General features: G+C 40.1%; 1 protein-coding gene across 6 annotated transcripts in view; it reads left to right on the forward strand.

Moving 5' to 3' along the window:
- The first annotated feature begins 5,457 nt into the window (after positions 1–5,457).
- mef2aa (myocyte enhancer factor 2aa) overlaps positions 5,458–24,726 on the forward strand; it is a 95,694-nt gene continuing 76,425 nt past the window's right edge. For 3 of the 6 annotated variants that reach the window (XM_082957230.1, XM_014124112.3, XM_014124110.3), the window contains exons 1-2: positions 8,777–8,962; positions 11,571–11,710. The gene's annotated coding sequence lies outside the window, so the exon portion shown is untranslated. Of the gene's footprint in view, positions 5,697–8,776; positions 8,963–11,570; positions 11,711–24,726 lie in introns of those variants that run through there. The other 3 variants (XM_014124114.3, XM_014124113.3, XM_014124111.3) reach the window with 2 other exon arrangements.

The following is a 24,726-nucleotide window of genomic DNA, read 5'->3' on the forward strand; positions in this document are numbered from 1 at the left end:
TTACGTTTTTATCATATATGCATAATTATAAGTTTAGACATTAAACTTTGATACTCTTTATCAAATCCATACTTTCTGATAATACTTTCTCAGATATTTGATACAGTATCACATATCAGTTGCATTGTCCTGGTCAGTGTGGCAGTCTTAGTACAGGGGTACGATTTAGGGGCCCCAACATCTGGAGAAGATTTATCTGCTTTAGGCTCAGTTGGCTCAATGTAAGAATAAAAAGGGTTGTGTCTGGGACGATATAAACTGTGAGGTGCATCTCACTTTCAAAAATGTCATGGCACTTTCCTTTGAATGACTAAATTCATGCAGAAATTGTTCCTTCTAAGCTTTCAATATATTTGACTTGTAACTGATTCCTTGTATATAAAATAATTGTGAAATTGAGTATACAATAACTAGATGAGACTGAAAAAGAATGTTCTTTCAGTGCCATCTTTAATGAGTTAACAGGTAGTATAAATTGACTTTTTATTTAATCATCTATCTTCCCTTTTTCTGGAGATGCATATTGGGAATAGATAACTGACAACAAGAATCTTGTTCCAGACTAGCTTTTTATATGTTATTTACCTTCAGTTTTGGCAGCATTGATAAGGTTGTCCAAATGGGCTATCTGCATTGGGGTTTTTAAACTAGGCAAAGGTGAGGTGCGAGATAATATCGACTCTCACAGCATTTTTACCCAGTTCAATATTAGGTGTAACGTATGATTAAGTGAAGGCCATTCTAACAGCACTGAACTGTCACTCAATAAAACTGCTTACTGTATATCCCATGTTGGCTTACCTGACAAATAATACCACTGCTTTCAAAATATCATTCAAAACCCAATACTTTTGTTTTAGGTAGGACCAGTATTCACAAAACCATTGCATAACAATGTATTTTGATTGATCTCAAGTTTTTTTCAAACAATTACAGATGGTTTCTTTCAATTGTCATTCATAAATTATAGCCAACAATTCCCTAGTGAATCATACTTCACATACATAAGATATTACAAAAATATGTCTCTAATTGTTTCATATAATGGGTAGGACCTCTTGTTTGGTCAGAGTACAACATCACATTATTCCGATTTTCAATCTGTGTTTATTGTAGAGATACTGCTAATGTCACCTGACAACAAAATGCCAGTGATTTATTTGGTAGTCAATTTAAGTGATAAATGAAATGATACTTGAAATTAAGAACAAAATGAAAAATGGGAAAAGGAGTTTCATTTCTGACCTTGTTAAATTTTTTATGAGCTCAGTACGATGGCTGGCACATTTTATAAATGAAGCCTTAGTCTGAATATTTAAGATAATTAAGGAGCTCATATTGTTGCTGGGAATTATGTACTTCTACCCGAGAAAGGGTCTAGCCAAAACAAACAGACAATAAGCTGTTTTGTGCTCCTCCACCCTGCGGAGTTCAGAAGCACTGAGCAGTGTGAAGAACAAAGCAGTATGGGCTAGAAAACCAAAGCCCCAGGGTTTAGAAATCCCCAGGGGAGATCATCTACTCATTAAAACAACGTGCTTTACATGCCACCTCAGTCACTCCTAAGAAGAGCACAGATGCAGGTACTAATTACAATAACCTATGTATGTTGTCAAAGTTACTCCACTAGAAAAAAAACATGCATGATATACAGTTGAAGTCGGAAGTTTACATACACCTTAGCCAAATACATTTAAACTCAGTTTTTCACAATTCCTGACATTTAATCTGAGTAAAAATTCCCTGTCTTAGGTCAGTTAGGATCACCCCTTTATTTAAAAAATGTGAAATGTCAGAATAATAGTAGAGAGAATGATTTATTTCAGCTTTTATTTCTTTCATCACCTTCCCAGTGGGTCAGAAGTTCACATACACTCAATTAGTATTTGGTAGCATTGCCTTTAAATTGTTCAACTTGGGTCAAACGTTTCGGGTAGCCTTCCACAATAAGTTGGGTGAATTTTGGCCTATTCCTCCTGACAGAGCTGGTGTAACTAAGTCAGGTTTGTAGGCCTCCTTGCTCGCACATGCTTTTTCAGTTCTGCCCACAAATGTCCTATAGGATTGAGGTCAGGGCTTTGTGATGGCCACTCCAATACCTTGACTTTGTTGTCCTTAAGCCATTTTGCCACAACTTTGGAAGTATCAAGCATACTTCCAAAGTTGTCCATTTGAAATACGCATTTGCATCCAAGCTTTAACTTCCTGACTGTTGTCTTGAGATGTTGCTTCAATATATCCACATCATTTTCCTGCCTCATGATGCCATCTATTTTGTAAAGTGCACCAGTCCCTCCTGCAGCAAAGCACCTCCACAACATGATGCTGCCACCCCCGTGCTTCCCGGTTGGGATGGTGTTCTTCGGCTTACAAGCGTCCCCCTTTCTCCTCCAAACATAACGATGGTCATTATGGCCTAACAGTTCCATTTTTGTTTCATCAGACCAGAGGACATTTCTCCAAAAAGTACGATCTTTGTCCCCATGTGCAGTTGCAAACCGCAGTCTGGATTTTTTATGGCGGTTTTGTAGCAGTGGTGTCTTCCTTGCTGAGCAGCCTTTCAGGTTATGTCAATATAGGACTCGTTTCACTGTGGATATAGATACTTTTGTACCTGTTTCCTCCAGCATCTTCACAAGGTCCTTTGCTGTTGTTCTGGGATTGATTTGCACTTTTCACACCAAAGTACGTTAATCTCTAAGAGACAGAACGCGTCTCCTTCCTGAGCGGTATGACGGCTGCGTGGTCCTGTGGTATTTATACTTGCGTACCATTGTTTGTACAGATGAACGTAGTACCTTCAGGCATTCGGAAATTGCTCCCAAGGATGAACCAGACTTGTGGAGGTCTACAATTTTTGAAATAATCTGTCTGTAAACAATTGTTGGAAAAATTACTTGTGTCATGCACAAAGTAGATGTCCTAACCGACTTGCCAAAACTATAGTTTGTTTAAAATAAATTTGTGGAGTGGTTGAAAAACGAGTTTTAATGACTTCAACCTAAGTGTATGTAGACTTCCGACTTCAGCTGTATGACATGTAGAAATACCTGTGCTTTGTCTTCAAAGATGGATCATACTCGTTTACTGTGCTCCCTTTTGTTTTCTCCCCTGCCCTGAGGATATTCACCAATTGTACAGAGTATTGGAGGGCTTGTGACTCTTCAACTACGGTACATGACCCTAAACCTCACCCCTAAACAGTTTTCATGGATCTGACAGGATTGGATGGGTGTAAGCAATATGGTGGAACCTCTGTCTAGGCTGAGGACCAGGTGGAACCTAGGGATTTGGGATAGGGATGTATTTTGGACTGGGTATGAAGGTGGGATTTGTATTTTCGCCCATGGAAAGTGAGACTTTTTAATTCATGAGTGACATGTCTCTTGGCCAACCCACATGATTATAGATCTTGTTCAGCCTGACCCGTGAGTTGTGGTTGTGTATTCCCCTAGCTATGTGCTACATCTCGTTCCTCTCCCTCAGGGAACTAAGATTACATATCGTAATGAGTCGTTCTCATTACACATGTCATACCTCTACATTAACAGTTGTGTGCTACTCTACTCTACGCTGGGCTTGGTTAGTGTTAATTACAGTTGGTAATGAGAGAACTCATCCAGACTGTGAGACATTGGGTATTTTTAGATGTTCGACAGGGTTATCTAATGTTCACTTACTTACTGCTTTATTCCTTTAGAAATAAACAGAGTGCTTTCACCTGTAGACTTTCTTCCTATGTTTTGTGAAATAATATATTTGCAGCCAATTACATGCAGTAGCAATGTAAATGTGTTAATGATTATTCTTACTATGAATTCAAGTAATATCTTTAACAAGCTTTAATACATTTTGGGGGGAGTTCTATATTAGTATATTGTTACATTCAGACATTACTGTATATACAAGTTCTTACAGTTGCTTTCAAAACAAATTCTGTCAAAATCATTTTTTTAAATGTTGAACATTTCAAATCAAGTTTCAAGATAATGTATTGTATGTGGTTTGTTGACTGTCTCTGCCCCATGACTGGATTTGGAGAGTGCCCCCATTGAAAAAGCAGAGATTGAAGAGTCAGGCATTGGAGAGGGGCGCTGAGGGCTTTTTAGAGGGGCTGTTTTAATGAGCCTCAGATAAGTGTTATTTCAGAGCTGCATGGCCAGACCAAGGTCTCTGAAAATTGTGTGACACAGGGAACTTTGTGGTGTTCTAATTTACAAAGTAAACATCTATTTCTTTCTTCAATATCATATACCAGATCAAACTGGACTCGAATGTACTGTCTGAGGGGTATTTTCTTCAATCCATTTTTTAATTGGAAGGAAGGTCTCTGGAGCTATTTGTGGTCTGGTGCAAAGCTGGAAATGCCAGCTGTCTCCCATCAGAGCTCTGATGGAACCAGTTGTTATCTTTTGTGTTACTGCGACTTAATATTCATGCCAAATATATGATTTGTTATTAATACGTAATTCATACATATCAATTTTATAATAGAAATGTAACTTTGTTTACAGACTTTTTCCATACTTCATGATAATATGCTTCCTGTGGAAGAACCGAGTTGAAAGGTGTAGAGGATGAAGGATCTGTTTCCTGAACCTTACATTAAAAGTACTGTAAATCATGTTTATGGGTCATTTTATTGACCAAATAGCATTTAATCATCAGCTCATGAATACACTAGAGCCACTTTTTATCAGGAAAAGTCATTTTTACTTGATAAGTCATGATGTTTGCCCATTGAGTGTACAAAACATTAGGAACACTTTCCTAATATTGAGTTGCACTCCCTTTTGAGACCAGACTCAATTTGTTGGGGCATGGACTAGAAGGTGTCAAAGGCGTTCCACAGGGATGCTGGCCCATGTTTACTCAAATGCTTCCCACAGTTGTGTCGAGTTGGCTGGATGTCCTATGGGTGGTGGTCCATTATTGATACACACGGGAAAGCGTTGAGGGTGAAAAATCCAGCAGGGTTGCAGGTCTTTACACACACAAACTGGTGTGCCTGCACGTACTACTGTACCATACCCAGTTCAAAGGCACTTAAATCATTTGTCTTGCCCATTCACCCTCTGAATGGCACATACACAATCCATGTCTCAACTGTCTCAAGTCTTAAAGATCCTTCTTTATCCTGTCTCCTCCCCTTCATCTACACTGATTGAAGTGGATTTAACAGGTGACATCAATAAGGGATCATAGCTTTCACCTGGATTCACCTGGCCAGTCTATGCCATTTAAAGAGCAATATTTTGTACACTCAGTGTATATGAATCACAATAACACAATAAGGAAAACCTCCTAACACCTTCAGTGCCCATGACTGACAGCTGCGGCTGGTCCAGAGAGCCCCTGAGCCAATCCCTGTCACACAACGCATGCCTGGCATGTCTGCGTCCATCTGGGGTCCTACCCTTCAAACTGCTGTTGCCCCACTCCCTCCCGGCAGAAAGACCAAGGGACAGGAGGAGGCAGAGGGTGTGAAGTCAGGCCTCTCAGGGGCAAGAAGGAAAGCATCCAAAGCCAGCTGGTCTGGCTTTGAAGTACAAGAGAGAGAACGAGTGATTCAAAGAAGAGAGACCGAAAGATAAAGAGAGGAAACAAGAGATATAGAAAGTGAATCCTTGCAGGAAAAAACCTGAAGACCCTTTACAGCAGGTTCTGTGAAGGCATTTGTGCAACAACTCAAACAGGTGAGACACACAGTGACATAGGCCTTTGTGTTACACAAAGGGTGTGGGGTGTCATGAGTGGCATCTCGGTCTTGACTTATGGAAGAGGAAGGTTGGATATGAGAAGTGTTACCCAGCAAGGAGCATTGATGTGGACGCAACAGTACTATTTCGTAGGTGATGAAAGCAATGATGGGTGAGCAACAGCTCTTTCTACTGAGAGGTCCTTCCCCTGAAACTCTTTAACTCACAAACAAACATGGTGATCATAAGATAGTTATATTTATTGTTATGCCTCAATCATGTGTTGAAATGCTGAACTGTGACTTCACACAATGATGTAAATCTTAGTTGATGTGTTAAGGATTTATAACCTGGTTGATGATATTTATAGAATCAAAGAAAAAACTATTTGAAATTGGTGATATGCGTAGTTAAATCAATTGTTATAACATGTTATTGCATGAACACACTGTGAAAGTCTATAGCATGTTATAGCATTAACACACTCTTATAGAGTACATACAAAAATATACAAATTCACTTACACAAACTTCGTTTTCTAATAACTTTGAGGTCAACAAAACTTTTAGTAAATTATGCTGAACAAAAATATGAACACAACATGCAACACTTTCAACGATTGTACAGAGTTACAGTTCATATAATGAAATCAGTCAATTGAAATAAATTAATCAGGCCCTAATCTATGGATTTCACATTACTGGGCAGGGGCGCAGGCATGGGTGGGCCTGGGAGGCCATAGGCCCACCCACTTGGAAGCCATGCCCACCCACTGGAAGCCAGGCCCAGCCAATCAGAATTTGTTTTTCTCCACTAAAAGGCTTTATTACAGACAGAAATACTCCTCAGTTTCATCAGCTGTCTGGGTGGCTGGTCTCAGACAATTCCACAGATGAAGAAGATGGATGTGGAGGTCCTGGGCTGGTCCTGGTCTGCGGTTGTGAGGCTGGTTGGAAGTACTGCCAAATTCTCGAAAATGACGTTGGAGGCGGCTTATGGTAGAGAAATGAACAAAAATGATCTGCCAACTGTTCTATATGCTTTCTTATCAAGCTGGGGCCGTGGAGGAATACACTTTTTCTCCATTAATATCACCAGTAACTGTGTATATGGTGAGGTTTTCAGGGGTACATGGGAAGATTTTCAGGGGTACATGGGGATGTTGACAGGGGTACATGGGAAGGTTGACAGGGTACATGGGAAAATTTTCAGGGGTACATGGGGAGGTTGACAGGGGTATATAGGTAGGTTTTCAGGGGTACCGTATATGGGGAGGTTTTCTGGTATGGGGAGATTTTCATGGTTATATGGGATGGTTGTCAGGGGTACATGGGGAGGTTTTCAGGATTATAAGGGAAGGTTGTCAAGGGTACATGGGGAGGTTTTCAGGGGAACATGGTGAGGTTTTCAGTGGACTGGGGCTAACAAGTGTTTGTGAAACAGATCTACAGAATATGCCTCGCCTTGGCAGGACTATTTTTGCAGATGACTTGTGCTTTGTCAGGACCAAAGAGGAGCTACGGAAAGGGATTAATAAACCCACTAAAATCAATGATAGTACAGCCATAGGAACAATCTAATGCGGGATTAAGGAGAGCTTAATTTGAAGGATTCATTACTGTGACACAGTTGCTGGATTTTGGAGATCGAACATGCCTGGGATGTAACTCTGTGTCTGTAAAGGCAGGTCTACTGTGTAGTGTACACACCCTGTTTCCATGCAGTCACTTGGTGCTGCTCACTTGTGCTCCTAACACACACACTAGTCTGACAGAAGGCCAGTATTTTCCTGATTCCTGTATACAGTCATTTTATAGAAAAGCAAGAATTTTATACCCCAAATACATTGAGGGTTGTTCATCTAATGAGTGATGGCAATGGACATCCAAATGTTATTATTTATTTATTTTTTAACCTCATGGGTTAAACTTTATAACATTCATGAATAGTCTTCAATAAACTATACTAAATCTATAAACTATGAATAACCTAACTTACTAATAAATAAGAACTTAATTATTTGTAACATGTAATCGTGTATAAAGGTTTTATAAACATTGAATAATTCATAATGGCTTATGAAACTGAGGATAGTGTTAACCAGCTCATAACAGTGTGTGCAGACTGTGCAAATAGAAATAGTGCCAGATCATTTATTTATTTTATAGGTGTTTCCTAAACCCATTCTGGTAAGGTGCAAATTCAAAATCTCATCAAAAATGGTCAAATTACAGAAGTGTTACTTTATTTCCACATGCACCTGTTCCTTTAAATCCTGGTAAAAACAATGTGAGCCACGCACCACTCCTCTTCCTCAGATCCTGCACTTACACGTGACTTTGCCACATGCCAGCTATTCAGAGCCCACCTCCCTTCTGTAATTGGTTACTGACCAGCCGCTGAGTATTTCAATTGGATCAGCAACATGTCCTTTCAAAATCAATGTTCCTGAGTTGCTGTTGTCTTTGAGAGATATGACGTCAATCGTAGGGAGTGAAGTGAATCAAGCCAACAATCATAATTAGCAGAAAAAAGTATTTTTATTTTATTGCTGAGATTTCAATTTATATCGTCATTTGAATGAATTTGAGTGTAGTTGCTGCCACATTTACACTATGTCAATCACTTACAATGTAAGATAGCCTACATTGTTGTATTACACTTCCTATGTCTCGCTAACTTACTTGCCTGTTGCTCAGACACAGATGTAGCAGAGTTAAAACTTGACAATGGAATACAAGGGCAGGGGTGCTATGTTGACACCAAGACTTCCAAGCATCATGTAGCAAGAATGCAATTACTATGTTATTATCATTGTAAATTGGATACAAACCATATAAAGTTTACCAAACTGTAAATAGCATACATAGGCTCGGCCTATACGAGTAACGTAGAGCACAAACATGTCATCAGGTAGCCTATATCATGCCTTCGCCCACTGTCATTTTGACATTCTATTTCATTGTAAAAGTCACATTTATCGAGGTATATAGGTAGCCTACGATGAAAGTTAAACAAGTTTGGGTATAGTTTTTGGAAGATAGACATGAGCGGGAGGAGGCGATTTCTAACTCGTCTGGTGTTCGTCAGATAAGGGGAGGAGTCTCGCTGACAAGAAACGAGCTCTACTGAGTTTGGCTGCTCCCTAAAATAGCAGTTGTGTGTAAATGTGACTGAAATTACGTTAATGTCACACGCACACGGTATCCATTGGAGGCTCTGATATAGAGTATCTATATACAGCGAGGGACTTGAGAGACAAGGTGAGTAATAAAAATAGCAACAATATTGCACTCGTGTGAGAGAGAAAGCGCAAGAGGGAGACGTAGAGTGAAAAGCCATCCCATACTGTAGCGCTATTATATTATGTCAGTTTCTGTGTCTATGCTGGATAAAAACATTTTTATTTGTATGCCTATGAAAAGGCTACAGTTATTTAATATTCATATTGATCGTATGAACGTGCGTCTTTGTGCTTATTGACCCAATAGACTAAGTGAAGAGTTCCGCTATCTTTATCTTCTTTAATTTGATAGTTTACGGTTAATTTCATAAACTTTTTCGGAGTCTGTCATTTTAAGGATATTTCTTAGAATAATAGCTTTTATCAATCGTCTTGAATTACTAATGGCTATGACTTTACTGGAACTTATTTACAGTGGCTACAATAAGCTATCATAGAGCGGCGCAATATCAGTTGACAGTGTCGGGGACTTCTCAGACAACGGGAGGCATACCTTTGCTAATACAATTTAACTTTGTTTTGTATTACCGACATTAAACATTTATTTTACATTCACATAAATGCCATCACATCATCACCATAGTCTACATGCAATCAAATGACTGTTTGGCTTTTGAATACATGGATTGCTCTGAAATCCATTCTAAATTTCTGTGCATTCTATAATTGCATGACGTACACTATAATGGCCAGTTGATTTAGATGTCTCAACCACTAAAGATTGTGCGATTAGAAGTAGGGATATTGCCTATACTGTAAACTCGAATGCATTTTCTTGGTTGTGGACCTGTAGATTTTCTTATTTTAATAGGTGACACAATACCAACTAGTAGCCTAAGCATGCAATGACATTGTTATAATCAAAGAGTATCATCCTACGTTGCAAGTGTCAGTTTGTTAGTAATATGCTTTGTATTGAAGTCCTGAAAGGGTTCTGGTCAGCTAATGGTTACTCTGCATTTACACCTCTGCTGTGGAGAAATGTGTGTTTTCCACCATTGTCTCTCTACTCTCCTGATATTGATTGCACAATTAAGGTGAAAATCTATGTTGTGTAGGACAGGCCTATACACGTAATCTGAATGTAGGTTTTGTCTCTCACTCCTGGCTGAATTAAGCTTCCTCTGAGTGAAGAATCAACTAAATTATACAGCAACACTCCACAATGGAATAAGTCCCTGCACCTGTTTGTAGGTTTTCATATCTAATTACAAGCTTGATGGGAGGCAGTCAGGTCATGGTGAATAGTTAGGAGAAGGACCTCAACATGTGTGTCTGCTCTACTGACAGATTTATAGCAGGTAGGAAGGAGGCATTTATTTGTCTTGATAATTTATCTGCCATTGAAAATGACCATAAATAGTTACCAGTAAGTGAACGTTCAACATTATAATAAATTACACTCTGCTCATTTAACATATTTGTTAAGTCCACACGCCATATTGTACCTGTCAGTGTAAATTGAGATTTCTTTGTTTTTACGAATTGTACATTTTGAACTTGTTAATGAAACATAGTGTTTTGTAAACTCACAAACTGAGAAAGTAAAATAATAAACCTGTCCTTGGTATAGTAGATAATTAACTGTCTCAGTCAGTTTAAGGACAAACGTTTATGGCGTCTTCACTTAACCCCATTGTTTATAAATCCAGATGAAGGTAAAGAGTGTGTTTGGCTGAGACTGACTGATAAATGTCTAACGTTCTCTATGGTTTCCCCAACCATGAGCTATTCCTGGCTTGGCACTAAATGAAAATAGCAAAGTTTTTCAGGGACAGCCGTCTTGGCAGCAATATAAAGGCATATCTGTGTGTATTTTTATTGAGTATCTATTTTGGTCCCCTCTGGAGGAGTCCCCCCCATTGCATTTACATTACTTCCCCAGCAGACCGATAGTGACTATTAATGCAGAGCAAAGTACCCTCCAATCCGCCAACGTTAGGTTCTGAGACGCCCAAGGCTTAACCAATAATGAGGCCCTGTTGCTCCTGATGCACTTCATGTGACCTCTTATGTCTAGGGTGTGGATGAGTTGCATATAGCAAGTCAGACAGCTTCGCCCTATCTTACAGAAAAGTGTTGTGTTGAAGTAGAGTAAACTTATTTAAGAACATGCAATATGCTACTGCAATCACTCATAGGATATACTTGTCTGTAATCGTCTACTGCAACATAAGCTGCATTTTTACGCTCTAGTGTTATATCAGGGTGCAGTAGAGCAAGTTATCAAATGAATTTGACCTTTATCAGGTCAAATGAATTGTACTTTTACCATATTATATCATGGGTGTGTTTAGGCCTAAATGTCTCTCTATAAATCGATAGATGTGTAAATACAGTCTTTGGTTTGAGTGGAGAAAGTTGACCCAGGTAAAAGGGATAAGTTCTGAGGTGGTGATTAGTGCGAGAAGTGTGGGTCTGGAGGGTCTCCCACAACACTCCTCTTCATAGCACTAGAATATCACAGTCTGGTCTCAGCTCCTTCCAGGAGACACACAGGAGAAATGTGGAGTGTGTGGGCGAGTCTGATCTGCAATTAACGCTGGTTGTCAGAAAAAGAATGCTGCCGTTTACACCATGCCTCTGAATCACTGAGCGAAACACTTTCTCTCCTCTCCCCCTCCCAGGACATTTTTCCCAAGGAGGAGAAATCTGCAGGAAGCTTAACGCGAGTGAGGGAAGCATTGAAGGCTAAAAGAAGAGACAGACAGACAGGAGCTGGATATTCTTGGTCCGATAAAGAGGTTATCACTGCTTTGATAGTTGGGTGAGCCACATGTTCTATTCCCCCTCTTTCTTGTTTACCTGTTTATTTACTCTGCTGTTTATTTATGTTTGATATACTTACTTTTGATTGTAATTGCCATGTATCTCCATTCATGTTTTATGTTTTATTTGGTCCTTTTGGTTAATCTCTTTATATAAATTGGGGGGAAATCATTAAGACCATCTGGTTACATGAGAGTTTTAGCTGTACATGGATTTTGTAGTGTTCACCATGTTACATCAGTGCACTGTAGGCACAGCACTTCCCCTACAGTACACTGGAGAGTTGAACTGTGTCAACTGCAGCTGGCTCACAGGCACAGATTTATAGCAAATGGCATGGCCTTTGTTTGAGAGTTCTACAAGACAAACTAATTGTTTGTTAAAAAGAACCAGTGGCTAACATGATGAACTATTTTCATCTTCTTTAGATAGATTGATAAAATAACAAAGAAGACAAGCAAAGAAGAAAGGTTGTGTATTACACAACCTCGAGACAAAAAAAAAAGTATCTGCAAAGGTCATGATATAAACTTTTTTCATCAAAGTATGTGTGTATATTAGTAGTTGTTTCACTGTTTCTCTCATTATTCCCTAGAGTGATTTTGACCTTATGTAGCAAGTCCTCTCTTCTTCTCAATGTTAGGTGTGAGGGCACTTTGGCTATTACGTTAAAGATATTTCTCAGTTCAACAACAGGGAGAAACTACGCTTGTTCTCTATGTCCACTTTGCTTCGTTGTTTTTGTTACAAAGCTCTTTGCGCATGCTCTCTGCAACATGATTCATTGTTTTTTGGAGCTCCATCATCGAACTGGAGATTCCAGCATTCTCCCGTGAGACCTGGAGGCAGGATGCAGAATCTTGAGCCCTGCAGATAATGTTTTAGGCCATATTTTGCTTGTGTACTCACTAGACTCTCAGTTCTAAAGGAACGCTTCCTAAGTACCTTTAATAAATAAAAGGGTATAAATGAAGTTCTTCTATCCCAGAATGACCAAACCATGAATAGCTGTGTAACCCAGAGGAATGCACAGTGTCCTAGCGGGGTTACCCAACCCCACAATCCGACCCAACAGAGAGCTGAGCTCCAAACCCAGAAACCCCTGGCTGCCTCCTGTCTCACCACCAGGCCACAGAGCCTCACCTTTGATGCTAAATGCGTTAGTTACCCCAGGATACCAGCCAGTGACATGTTTGACAAACACACAAAATCATCATTTAAAATGTGTATCAAAATATTTGCTCCTTGTTAGTTTTTTTCTCTCCTTCAATCTCACAAAACTGAGTCTGTGTTATTGTGCAAATATGTTTCTGTGGAGTGTGCCAAATCAAACCGTCTATCATGTTTTAATGCAGCACAGTTGTAACTTTATTAGGCAGGCCCTTAACGTGCTATAATGATGACTTCCAAACCTTTAGCCTGGGGATCAGGGACCAGCCCTGGCACAGGCTAGTATACCACATGTACACTTCTTAAATACGGCTTACTTTCCTACATGGCAGTGTGGTTTCCAAGTTAATGTAATTATAATATTTATCAAATCATATTCAAACACTTATTATGCAGAATTCATATATTTTTAAAGAAAAGGCTCATATATATATATATATATATATATATATATATATATATATATATATATATATATATACACACACACACACACACACACACACACACACACACACAGTACCAGTCAAACGTTTGGACACACCTACTCATTCAAGGGTTTTTCTTTATTTTTGCTAATTTTCTACATTGTAGAATAATAGTGAAGACATCAAAACATTAAGGAATACCTGGGATAGGATAAAGTAATCCTTCTAACCCACCCCCCAAAAAAGATGTTCTATTGTAAAATGGTTGTTCCACTGGATATCATAAGGTGAATGCACCAATTTGTAAGTCGCTCTGGATAAGAGCGTCTGCAAAATGACGTAAATAGGATAAAGTAATCCTTCTAACCCACCCCCCAAAAAAGATGTTCTATTGTAAAATGGTTGTTCCACTGGATATCATAAGGTGAATGCACCAATTTGTAAGTCGCTCTGGATAAGAGCGTCTGCAAAATGACTAAATGTAAATGTAAATGTATGAAATAACACATATGCAATCATGTAGTAACCAAAAAAGTGTTAAACAAATCAAAATATATTTGATATTCTTCAAAGTAGCCACCCTTTGCCTTGATGACAGCTTTGCACACTCTTGGAATTCTCTCAACCAACTTCACCTGAAATGCTTTTCCAACAGTCTTGAAGGAGGTCCCACATATGCTGAGCACTTGTTGGCTGCTTTTCCTTCACTCTGCGGTCCAACTCATCCCAAACCATCTCAATTGGGTTGAGGTCGGGTGATTGTGGAGGCCAGGTCATCTGATGCATCACTCCATCACTCTTCTTCTTTACCTGGCCTCCACAATCACCCGACCTGAACCCAATTGAGATGTTTTTTGTTGTTGTCTGGTACTGTATATATACTCATATATAAATATATAAATATACAGTTGAAGTCGGAAGTTTAAATACACTTAGGTTTGAGTCATTAAAACTCGTTTTTCAACCACTCCACAAATTTCTTGTTTAACAAACTATAGTTTTGGCAAGTCGGTTAGGACATCTACTCTGTGCATGACACAAGTAATTTTTCCAACAATTGTTTACAGACAGATTATTTCACTTATAATTCACTGTATCACAATTCTAGTGGGTCAGAAGTTTACATACACTGTTGACTGTGCCTTTAAACAGCTTGGAAAATTCCATAAAATGATATCCTGGCTTTAGAAGCTTCTGATAGGCTAATTGACATCTTTGAGTCAATTGGAGGTGTACCTATGGATGTATTTCAAGGCCTACCTTCCAACTCAGTGCCTCTTTGCTTGACATCATGGGAAAATCAAAAGATATCAGCCAAGACCTCAGAAAAAGAATTGTAGACCTCCACAAGTCTGGTTCATCCTTGGGAGCAATTTCCAAACACCTGAAGGTACCACGTTCATCTGTACAAACAATAGTATGCAAGTATAAACACCATGGGACCACGCAGCCGTCATACCGCTCAGGAAGGACACATGTTCTGTCTCCTAGAGATGAACGTACTTTGGTGCGAAAAGTGCAAATCAATCCCAGAACAACAGCAAAGGACCTTGTGAAGATGCTGGAGGAAACAGTACAAAAGCATCTATATCCACAGTAAAACAAGTCCTATATCGACATAACCTGAAAGGCCGCTCAGCAAGGAAGAAGCCACTGCTCCAAAACCGGCATAAAAAAAGCCAGACTACGGTTTGCAACTGCACATGGGGACAAAGATCGTACTTTTTGGAGAAATGTCCCCAGGTCTGATGAAACAAATATAGAACTGTTTGGTCATAATGACCATCGTTATGTTTGGAGGAGAACGGGGGAGGCTTGCAAGTTGAAGAACACCATCCCAACCGTGAAGCAGTGGCAGCATCATGTTGTGGAGGTGCTTTGCTGCAGGAGGGACTGGTGCACTTCACAAAATAGATGGCATCATGAGGCAGGAAAATTATGTGGATATATTGAAGCAACATCTGATGACATCAGTCAGGAATTTAAAGCTTGGTCGCAAATGGGTCTTCCAAATGGACAATGACCCCAAGCATACTTCCAAAGTTGTGGCAAAATGGCTTAAGGACAACAAAGTCAAGGTATTGGAGTGGCCATCACAAAGCCCTGACCTCAATCCTGTAGAACATTTGTGTGCAGAACTGAAAAAGCGTGTGCGAGCAAGGAGGCCTACAAACCTGACTCAGTTACACCAGCTTTGTCAGGAGGAATGGGCCAAAATTCACCCAACTTATTGTGGGAAGCTTGTGGAAAGCTACCCGAAATGTTTGACCCAAGTTCAACAATTGAAAGGCAATGCTGCCAAATACTAATTGAGTGTATGTAAACTTCTGACCCCCTGGGAATGTGATGAAAGAAATAAAAGCTGAAGTAAATCATTCTCTCTACTATTATTCTGACATTTCACATTCTTAAAATAAAGTGGTGATCCTAACTGACCTAAGACAGGGAATTGTTACTCGGATTAAATGTCAGGAATTGTGAAAAACTGAGTTTAAATGTATTTGGCTAAGTTGTATGTAAACTTCGGACTTCAACTGTATATACTAATAATGTACAGTGGTGCGACCCAGGATTAATGTATACTTGGAAAAGCAAACGGAAAAAACACCATTATTTCCTATAGGCCTATATTTTATTATCACATCTGCCTGTTATGTCACTGTAGTATATCAGCAAAGCAACTCTGTTGACAATTAGCCCCCTATCATTCTGACCTAGATATCAATATCCTGAACTAAAGTGCCTTATAAACCTCTGATGGCCTGAAACGCTGTTTCTAACACAGAAGCACTAATGAACCATTCACTAACGCACTGTTTGTCTAAGGGAGCAGCTAACAGTGACCTTTCAACTGTCCTGCCCTTGGCTGTGACCTCTGGTAGTAAGCAGCCCCATACGGCCCACTCAGCACATGTGCTGTTGAGCAGGGCAGAGCGGCTTAAGGATCGACAGCCTCTTCCTGTCTTCTTTGCCCTTCCCCTGCGAGCCCTCAGTCAGACGGAGGTGTCCTTACCCCCTCAGCTTTCTCTGGCCATACTGGAGAATCAGCAGTAAGATCCTAAACCAAAGTGGCAGCCTCAATCTGCAGTTAATCCTCTTTCACAACTATCCTCCCTGTCTCTTTCTCCCAATCCCCTGTCTAAGTGGCCCACACAGGGTTAAGAGTGCAAGTCAACTTTGAATGTATATTTGTATTTTTTAAGTAAACACTAGAGAAAGTTTGCATAGTGTAAGTTGAGTTAAGGATTTATAATAACCTTACCCTTTTAAAGCTATTAATCATAACAATGATATATTTTAGAGTTGTAAGTACATTCTGATCCATGTGTCTCTCTATAATGTATATATTTGGACTGTTGCCATTTGAGGTCTCCTGTAGGCTGGTTTTTCAAAGAATTCTATTCTGATGACAGAAAACCCCACCTCTGATAAGACCGCTCATATTAGCTTAATTTCATAATTTTCCATCAGTTTGCCCTTTTAAAGTCTTAGCAGTAGCAGAAATAACTTCTTCTCCAAAGCCAAATTGACACAGGCCCTATTTTGATTCACCATGTACAGTAAAGCTACGAGCTTCGCTTCTACAAAGCATTGTGTTGGAATGGCTTATGTGAAATGGCCTATGTGAAATTGACTAGAGCTGTTTTCGTGTTGAGTCATGTTGGATCAACAGTGCACTCCTATCTTTAGACGTATTTATTTATGAGTGGTTTTTTTGACAGGCTCTCTAAAGATGAATAGAAAGCCAATGCAGTGCCACTGTGGTACACATGATAAACAAACCAGAGGGCTAAACTGACATTGTGTCATAGCAAGAAATGACTGGCCATGTATCATGTGACACACTTAACTTTCAGGTGTACTACTATTACATTTACGTCATTTAGCAGACGCTCTTATCCAGAGCGACTTACAAATTGGTGCATTCACCTTATGATATCCAGTGGAACAACCACTTTACAATAGTACATATTTTTGGGGGGGGTGGGTTAGAAGGATTACTTTATCCTATCCCAGGTATTCCTTAAAGAGGTGGGGTTTCAGGTGTCTCCGGAAGGTGGTAACTATGTTACTTAATTGGAGTAGGACAAGAACCACACAAGAACCACACAATTAAGTTTAATCTATTCACCACTCCCAAGTCAAGTGAAGTGACTTGAGTTATACTGAGGACTGACAGCAGATGTAAAGTGAAAAGACAGAAGTTGCAGATGCATGCTACTCCAGCTCCAGTGTGGCTTCTGAGATGAATCTGCGAAAGCTTCTGCTATGTGGTGGAGTAGAGATGATGGCTTTGACCAGAGTCACACTGCACCTGTGAGACGTCTGGTCTCTCATTCTATAATATTTGTGTCACTATTGATATGTTATCAAAACTTAGGGTTATTTGCGTAACCCAAGTTAAATTAGAACAGTGGTTCCCAAACGTTTTATTGTCCTGTACCCCTTCAAACATTCAACCTCCAGCTGCGTACCCCCTCTAGCACCAGGGTCAGTGCACTTTCAAATTATGTTTTTTGCCATCATTTTAAGCCTGCCACACACACACAATACGATACATTTATTAAACATAAGAATGAGTGTCAGTTTTTGTCACAACCCGGCTCATGAAATTATGTCATAGCTTTAGAAGCTTCTGATAGGCTAATTGACATCATTTGAGTCAATTGGAGGTGTACCTGTGGATGTATTTCAAGGCCTACCTTCAAACTCAGTGCCTCTTTGCTTGACATCATGGGAAAATCAAAAGATATCAGCCAAGACCTCTGAAAAAAATTGTAGACCTCCACATGTCTAGTTCATCATTGGGAGCAATTTCCTAACGCCTGAAGGTACCACATTCATCTGTACAAACAATAGTATGCAAGTTTAAACAACCATGGGATCACGCAGCCTTCATACCGCTCAGGAAGGCGACGTGTTCTGTCTCCTAGAGATGAACGTGCAAATCAATCCCAAATCAATCCCAGAACAACAGCAAAGGACCTTGTGAAGATGCTGGAGGAAACAGGTACAAAAGCATCTATATCCACAGTAAAATGAGTCCTATATTGACATAACCTGAAAGGCCACTCAGGAAGGAAGGAGCCACTGCTCCAAAACCGCCATAAAAAAGCCAGACTACGGTTTGCAACTGCATGTGGGGACAAAGATCGTACTTTTTGGAGAAATGTCCTCTGGTCTGATGAAACAAAAATAGAACTGTTAGGCCATAATGACCAATGTTATGTTTGGAGGAGAAAGGGGGAGGCTTGCAAGTCGAAGAACACCATCCCAACCGTGAAGCACGGGGGTGGCAGCATCATGTTGTGGGGGTGCTTTGCTGCAGGAGGGACTGGTGCACTTCACAAAATAGATGGCATCATGAGGAGGGAATATTATGTGGATATATTGAAGCAACATCTCAAGACATCAGTCAGGAAGTTAAAGCTTGGTCGCAAATGGGTCTTCCAAATGGACAATGACCCCAAACATACTTCCAAAGTTGTGACAAAATGGCTTAAGGACAACCAAGTCAAGGTATTGGAGTGGCCATCACAAAGCTTGAATAAATCATTCTCTCTACTATTATTCTGACATTTCACATTCCTAAAATAAAGTGGTGATCCTAACTGACCTAAGACAGGGATTTTTTACTCAGATTAGATGTCAGGAATTGTGAAAAACTGAGTTTAAATGTATTTGGCTAAGGTGTATGTAAACTTCCAACTTCAACTGTAGGTGCGTGGTTGCAAAGGGCGTCAGTGTCTTAACAGCGCGATTTGCAAAGGCAGGATACTCTGAGCACAGCCCAATCCAGAACTCTGTCAGTGGCTTCTGATTTAATTCAATTTTCACAGAACCGCTTCTTGCAATTTCGATGAGGCTCTCTTGTCCAGATATCGGTAAGTGGACTGGAGGCAGGGCATGAAAGGGATAACGAATCCAGTTGTTTGTGTCATCTGTTTCGGGAAAGTACCTGCGTAATTGCGCACCCAGCTCACTCAGGTGCTTCGCTATATCACATTTGTCATTGTCCGTAAGCATGAGTTCTTTTGCACACAAAAAAATCATACAATGATGGAAAGACCTGTGTGTTGTCCTTGTTAATGCAGACAGAGAAGAGCTCCAACATCTTAATCATAGCCTCAATTTTATCCCGCACATTGAATATAGTTGCGGAGAGTCCCTGTAATCCTAGATTCAGAAAACGTCACCCAGATAGGCCAGTCGTGTGAGAAACTCGTCATGCAAGCGGTCAGACAAGTGAAAATTATTGTCAGTAAAGAAAACTTTAAGCTCGTTTCTCAATTTAAAAAACGTGTCAATACTTATGCCCCTTGATAACCAGCGCACTTCTGCATGTTTTAAAAGCGTTATATGGCCGCTGCCCATATCATTGCATATTGCAGAAAATACACGAGAGTTCAGGGGCACGGCAAGCGGTACCGGAGCGCCAAGTCTAGGGCCAAAAGGCTCCTCAACAGCTTCTACCCCCAAGCCATAAGACTGCTGAACAATTAATAAAATTGCCACCGGACTAATTACATTGACCCCCCCCCCCCCCCCTCCATTTTTTTCACTGCTGCTCCTCGCTGTTTAGTATCTATGCATAGTCACTTCACCCCACCTACATATACAAATTACCTCAACTAACCTGTACCCCCGCACACTGACTTGGTACCGGTACCCCTGTATATAGCCTTGTTATTGTTATTGTTATTTACTTTTTATCATAATTTTTTTACTTTAGTTTATTTGGTAAATATTTTCTTAACTCTTTTTGATCTGCACTGTTGGTTAAGGGCTTGTAAATAAGCATTTCACGGTAAGGTATACACTTGTTGTATTCGGCGCATGTGACTAATAAAGTTTGATTTGATGAAGCTGGTCGAGAGAATGCCAAGAGTGTGCAAAGCTGTCATCAAGGCAAAGGGTGGCTACTTTGAAGAATCTCAAATATAAAATATATTTTGATTTAACACTTTTTTGGTTACTACAGTACATGATTCCATATGTGTTATTTCACAGTTTTGATGTCTCCAAAAAATAAAGAAAAACCCTTTAATGAGAAGGTGTGTCCAAACTTTCTACTGGTACTGTATGTGTAACTGATAGATGCACACACACGCACTACATGTTAATGTTTTTATATTTATGTACATTATAAAATCTCAGGATCTCTGTATTTCTGTACATTGAAATTGCCATTGATAAAATGCAATTGTGTTCATTGTCCGTAGCTTATGCCTGCCCATACCATAACTCCACCGCCAAGCTGGGGCACTCTGTTCACAACGTTGACATCAGCAAACCACCCGCCCACACAATTCACAGTTACATATAACTAACTATCACTGGCTAACATATATTAACAATGATGGACATTATGTTTCTGTGGTTTTATTTATATTTGTCAGTATGGGATTTTGTTAAGGGGCTTGAAGTATCCACCAAGACTTGGTTAACCAATGCTGCAAGGCTTTAGCTAACTAGGTTAGCCAACGCTTCAAGGCTTTAGCAAATTTGGCTAGCTAGCTGGAAAGCAAGCTAACTACACCAGCATTACACAGTTCAAAAATATGAGCGCAACATGTAAAGTGTTGGTCCCACGTTTCATGAGCTGAAATAAAAGATCCCAGAAATGTTCCATACGCACAAAAAGCTTATTTCTCTCAAATGTTGTGCACAATTTTTTTACATCCCTGTTAGTGAGCATTTATCCTTTGCCAAGATAATCCATCCACCTGACAGGTATGGCATTTCAAGAAGCTGATTAAACAGCATGATCATTACGCAGGTGCACCTTGTGCTTGGGACAATAAAAGGCCACTTTAAAATGTGCAGTTTTGTCACACAACACAATGCCACAGATGTCTCAAGTTTTGTAGGAGCGTGCAATTGGCATGCTGACTGCAGGAATGTCCACTAAAGCTGTTGCCATAGAAATGAATGTTATTTTCTCTACCATAAGCCGCCTCCAACGTCGTTTTAGAGAATTTGGCAGTACTTCCAACCGGCCTCACAACCGCAGACCACGTGTAACCACAGCATCCCAGGACCTCCACATCCGGCTTCTTCACCTGCGGGATCGTCTGAGACCAGCCACCCAGACAGCTGATGAAACTGGGGATTTGCATAACCTAAGAATTTCTGCACAAACTGTCAGAAACCGTCTCAGGGAAGCTCATCTGCGTGCTCATTGTCCTCACCAGGGTTTTAACCTGACTGCAGTTTGGCTTCCTAACTGAATTCAGTGGGCAAATGCTTACCTTCGATTGCCACTGGCATGCTGGAGAAGTGTGCTCTTCACCGATGAATCCCGATTTCAAATGTACCAGGCAGATGGCAGACAGAGTGTATGACGTTGTGTGGGCGAGCGGTTTGCTGATGTCAACGTTGGGAACAGAGTGCCCCATGGTGGCGGTGGGGTTATGGTATGGGCAGGTGTAAGCTACGGAATGCACAGATATACCGTGACAAGATCCTGAGGCCCATTATTGTGCCATTCATCTGCAACCATCACCTCATGTTACAGCATGATAATCCATGGCCCCATGTCGCAAGGATCTGTACGCAATTCCTGGAAGCAGAAAATGTCCCAGTTCTTCTATGGCCTGCATACTCACGAGACATGTCACCCATTGAGCATGTTTGGGATGCTCTGGATTGACGTGTACGACAGCGTGTTCCAGTCCTCACCAATATCCAGAAACTTCGCACAGCTATTGAAGAGGAGTGGGATAACATGCCACAGGCCACAATCAACAGCCTGATCAACTCTATGCAAAGGAGATGTGTTGGCTGCATGAGGCAGATGGTGGTCACATCAGATACTAACTGGTTTTCTGATCCACGCCCGTACCTTTTTTTGGAGGTGTCTCATGTGAAATCCATAGATTAGGGCCTCATACATTTATTTCAATTGACTGATTTCCTTATATGAACTGTAAGTCAGTAACATCTTTGACATTTGTGCATGTTGTGTTTGTATCTTTGTTCAGTGGTTGACATAGGTAAAGTTTTCAGAGCAAAGACGTTTAGGGACCGGGGAGAAAAAAAACGGGAAAGATTATCTATGCAAAATTTCTAAATCAGTTTTACCAGTTTGAAGGTAATAGAAAGCTGTGAAAACGACCCAAAATGTTTCTGATAAGATTTCAGTTTGGCTTGGATGTGAATGTGACTCGTTTCAGGAAACCTGGCATATGTTGCGGGCCACTACTTCACAGGAGAGCCATTTGAACGTAAACCTTTTTTTATTTTTATCAAATGCGTTTTTTGGAAGAAATGCCTTCTGGAACATGTGAACTTTCATGTGCCTTAACAACAAATGTGTATGGCATCTGTAAATACGAATACAATTGTTAAATTAAGCACCTAGTTGATTTAGCCACAGAAAAAGACAGCAATCTTCCCGCTGGCCATGATTGGCTGACATAATGAGTGGGCTGGACATGCCGAGAGATGAGTTCGGATTGGTCTGCCACGTAGAACGCTTCTGTCTATTTGAGCTGGTCAGTATGTGTAGGGAATCCTGTCTTAACACAGCTTTTGTAAAATATATATTGTGTATTAGAACTACATAAGTGTTGCTCTCTACTTTCTGGAGGACCGAGTTTTGAAATCAGTGGAATTAGAGTAGGATAGCTAAGGAGATGGAGAAAACACCTGTCTCCAGATTACGTCTTCAATCAAACTGAGGGCAAACATGGCATCCGTGAAAGGGAGAAGCGTCCATCCATGATCTAGCTAGCTACATTTTCAGATATCACACGTCTCTAATTTTGACAGAAAGTCGTTGTCATTTCAAGTTAAAGTGTACTGTTCGCTAGCTTGCTAAAGTTAGCTAGCTAACATTACGTGTATGATCTGTTTAGTAATATTATTTGTATCTCAGAGCCATTTGCTTTGCTAGTTATAGGCTAATGTTAGCTAGCTAACATTGAATCTGTTTGGTTAGCTACCTGCAGATTCATGCAGGGTAGTAACGTCATGAGTTGGAATTATGGTTCATTGTTTACCTAGCTAGCTACATGTTAACAAAATACTCCACTATGCAAGTAACCATTTCAATAGAATGTCACTGTGACAACTGTTGATAGACGTAGCTGTTAAATTCACTCTGACTATATACTCAGAGCACTCTCGTCTGAGTGTGCCAGAGCGCAAAATAACTGATGAATTTACGAACGCTCAACACCTGTTGAATATGGCTGGTGTCAGTAAACGTTGGCAAAAAAGCGTAAATTGTTGCCAGCAGCACAGTTGCATTCATCAACGCTCTGGATAACATAAAAACAGCCTAACCAGCTCTGCTAGGGTGAGTAAACTGGTCAGTGAGCTGTTATCTCATTTGTGTCTGAAAGTAGCTAGCAAGCTAGCCAATGTTAGCCAGTTAGCTCAGGTGCTTGACTGCTGTTGTCAGGACAGAACGCTCAGATCAACCTTTAAAGAGATGGTGGGGCTAAAGCTTAAGAGCGTATGAACAATGCTGAATAGGTGTAGACAAAGAAGAGCTCTCCCGTAGGTACCAAAACATTCAAAGGCCATTTTCTCAAAAGTGAGGTTTCAAGTTTATCAAATTTCAAAGCAGAATTATTTCCCCATTGTTCCTCATCTGTAGTGTATGATCTACCATTTTCTAGCTCTGAGTCTACTTTTATCCAATGTAAAAAACACAATTTCAAATTTTGCTACATAAGACTGAATCTTGCCGGTCGGTCACCTATTTTATGTGGTTGAAATAGCCTACTATCAGCTTTTATGATGCTGATAAAGATAGCACTTAGAGGTTATATAACTGCACATTCACATTCTCTCAAGATGCTGAAATAAATCATATTTCTCCACTCCACATGTTTCTGATAAATTGTTTTACCTCCATTTGGTATATCATTTTACTGCAAGAAATGCTTACGTTAATTCTGCATGAGTTAACATTAAGGCTATGAGAGGTTATAGAACTACAGTCAGTGTCCAGATTTCAGTTTCCATTTAACCCATCTGAACAGTAGGCTACAGTTCCCTTGACGTGCCTTAGGCCTATTTGACGTCTGTCTTGTGATTGTTGAATTGCTATAGCTGTAATGAATACTCAGTGAGAAAAAGGTGTAGATTCACACGCAGAGTGCAGCAGATGTTTATTACGCCTTCACCGAAGGCAGGAATCGTGGTTGCAGGCAATGGTCAAACACAGGTAGGCAGTCAAAACAATACCTCACAACCATACAAACAGAAAGAACTGAACTAAATAGGGAGCTGATGAGAAACGAACACAGGCGAAATCAATGAACAAAAATGAAAGACAGGGCTATGTTCCAGAACACAAAGAAACATGGCTACGTTCAAGAACACAAGAAAAGAAAAAGAACACAAGTTTGACTAAGAAAAGAAAAGCAGAACCAATCAATAGCGCCTCACAATCATCACACAT

Source organism: Salmo salar, chromosome 10, assembly GCF_965601325.2.
Source record: "Salmo salar chromosome 10, fSalSal1, whole genome shotgun sequence".
NCBI lineage: Eukaryota > Metazoa > Chordata > Actinopteri > Salmoniformes > Salmonidae > Salmo > Salmo salar.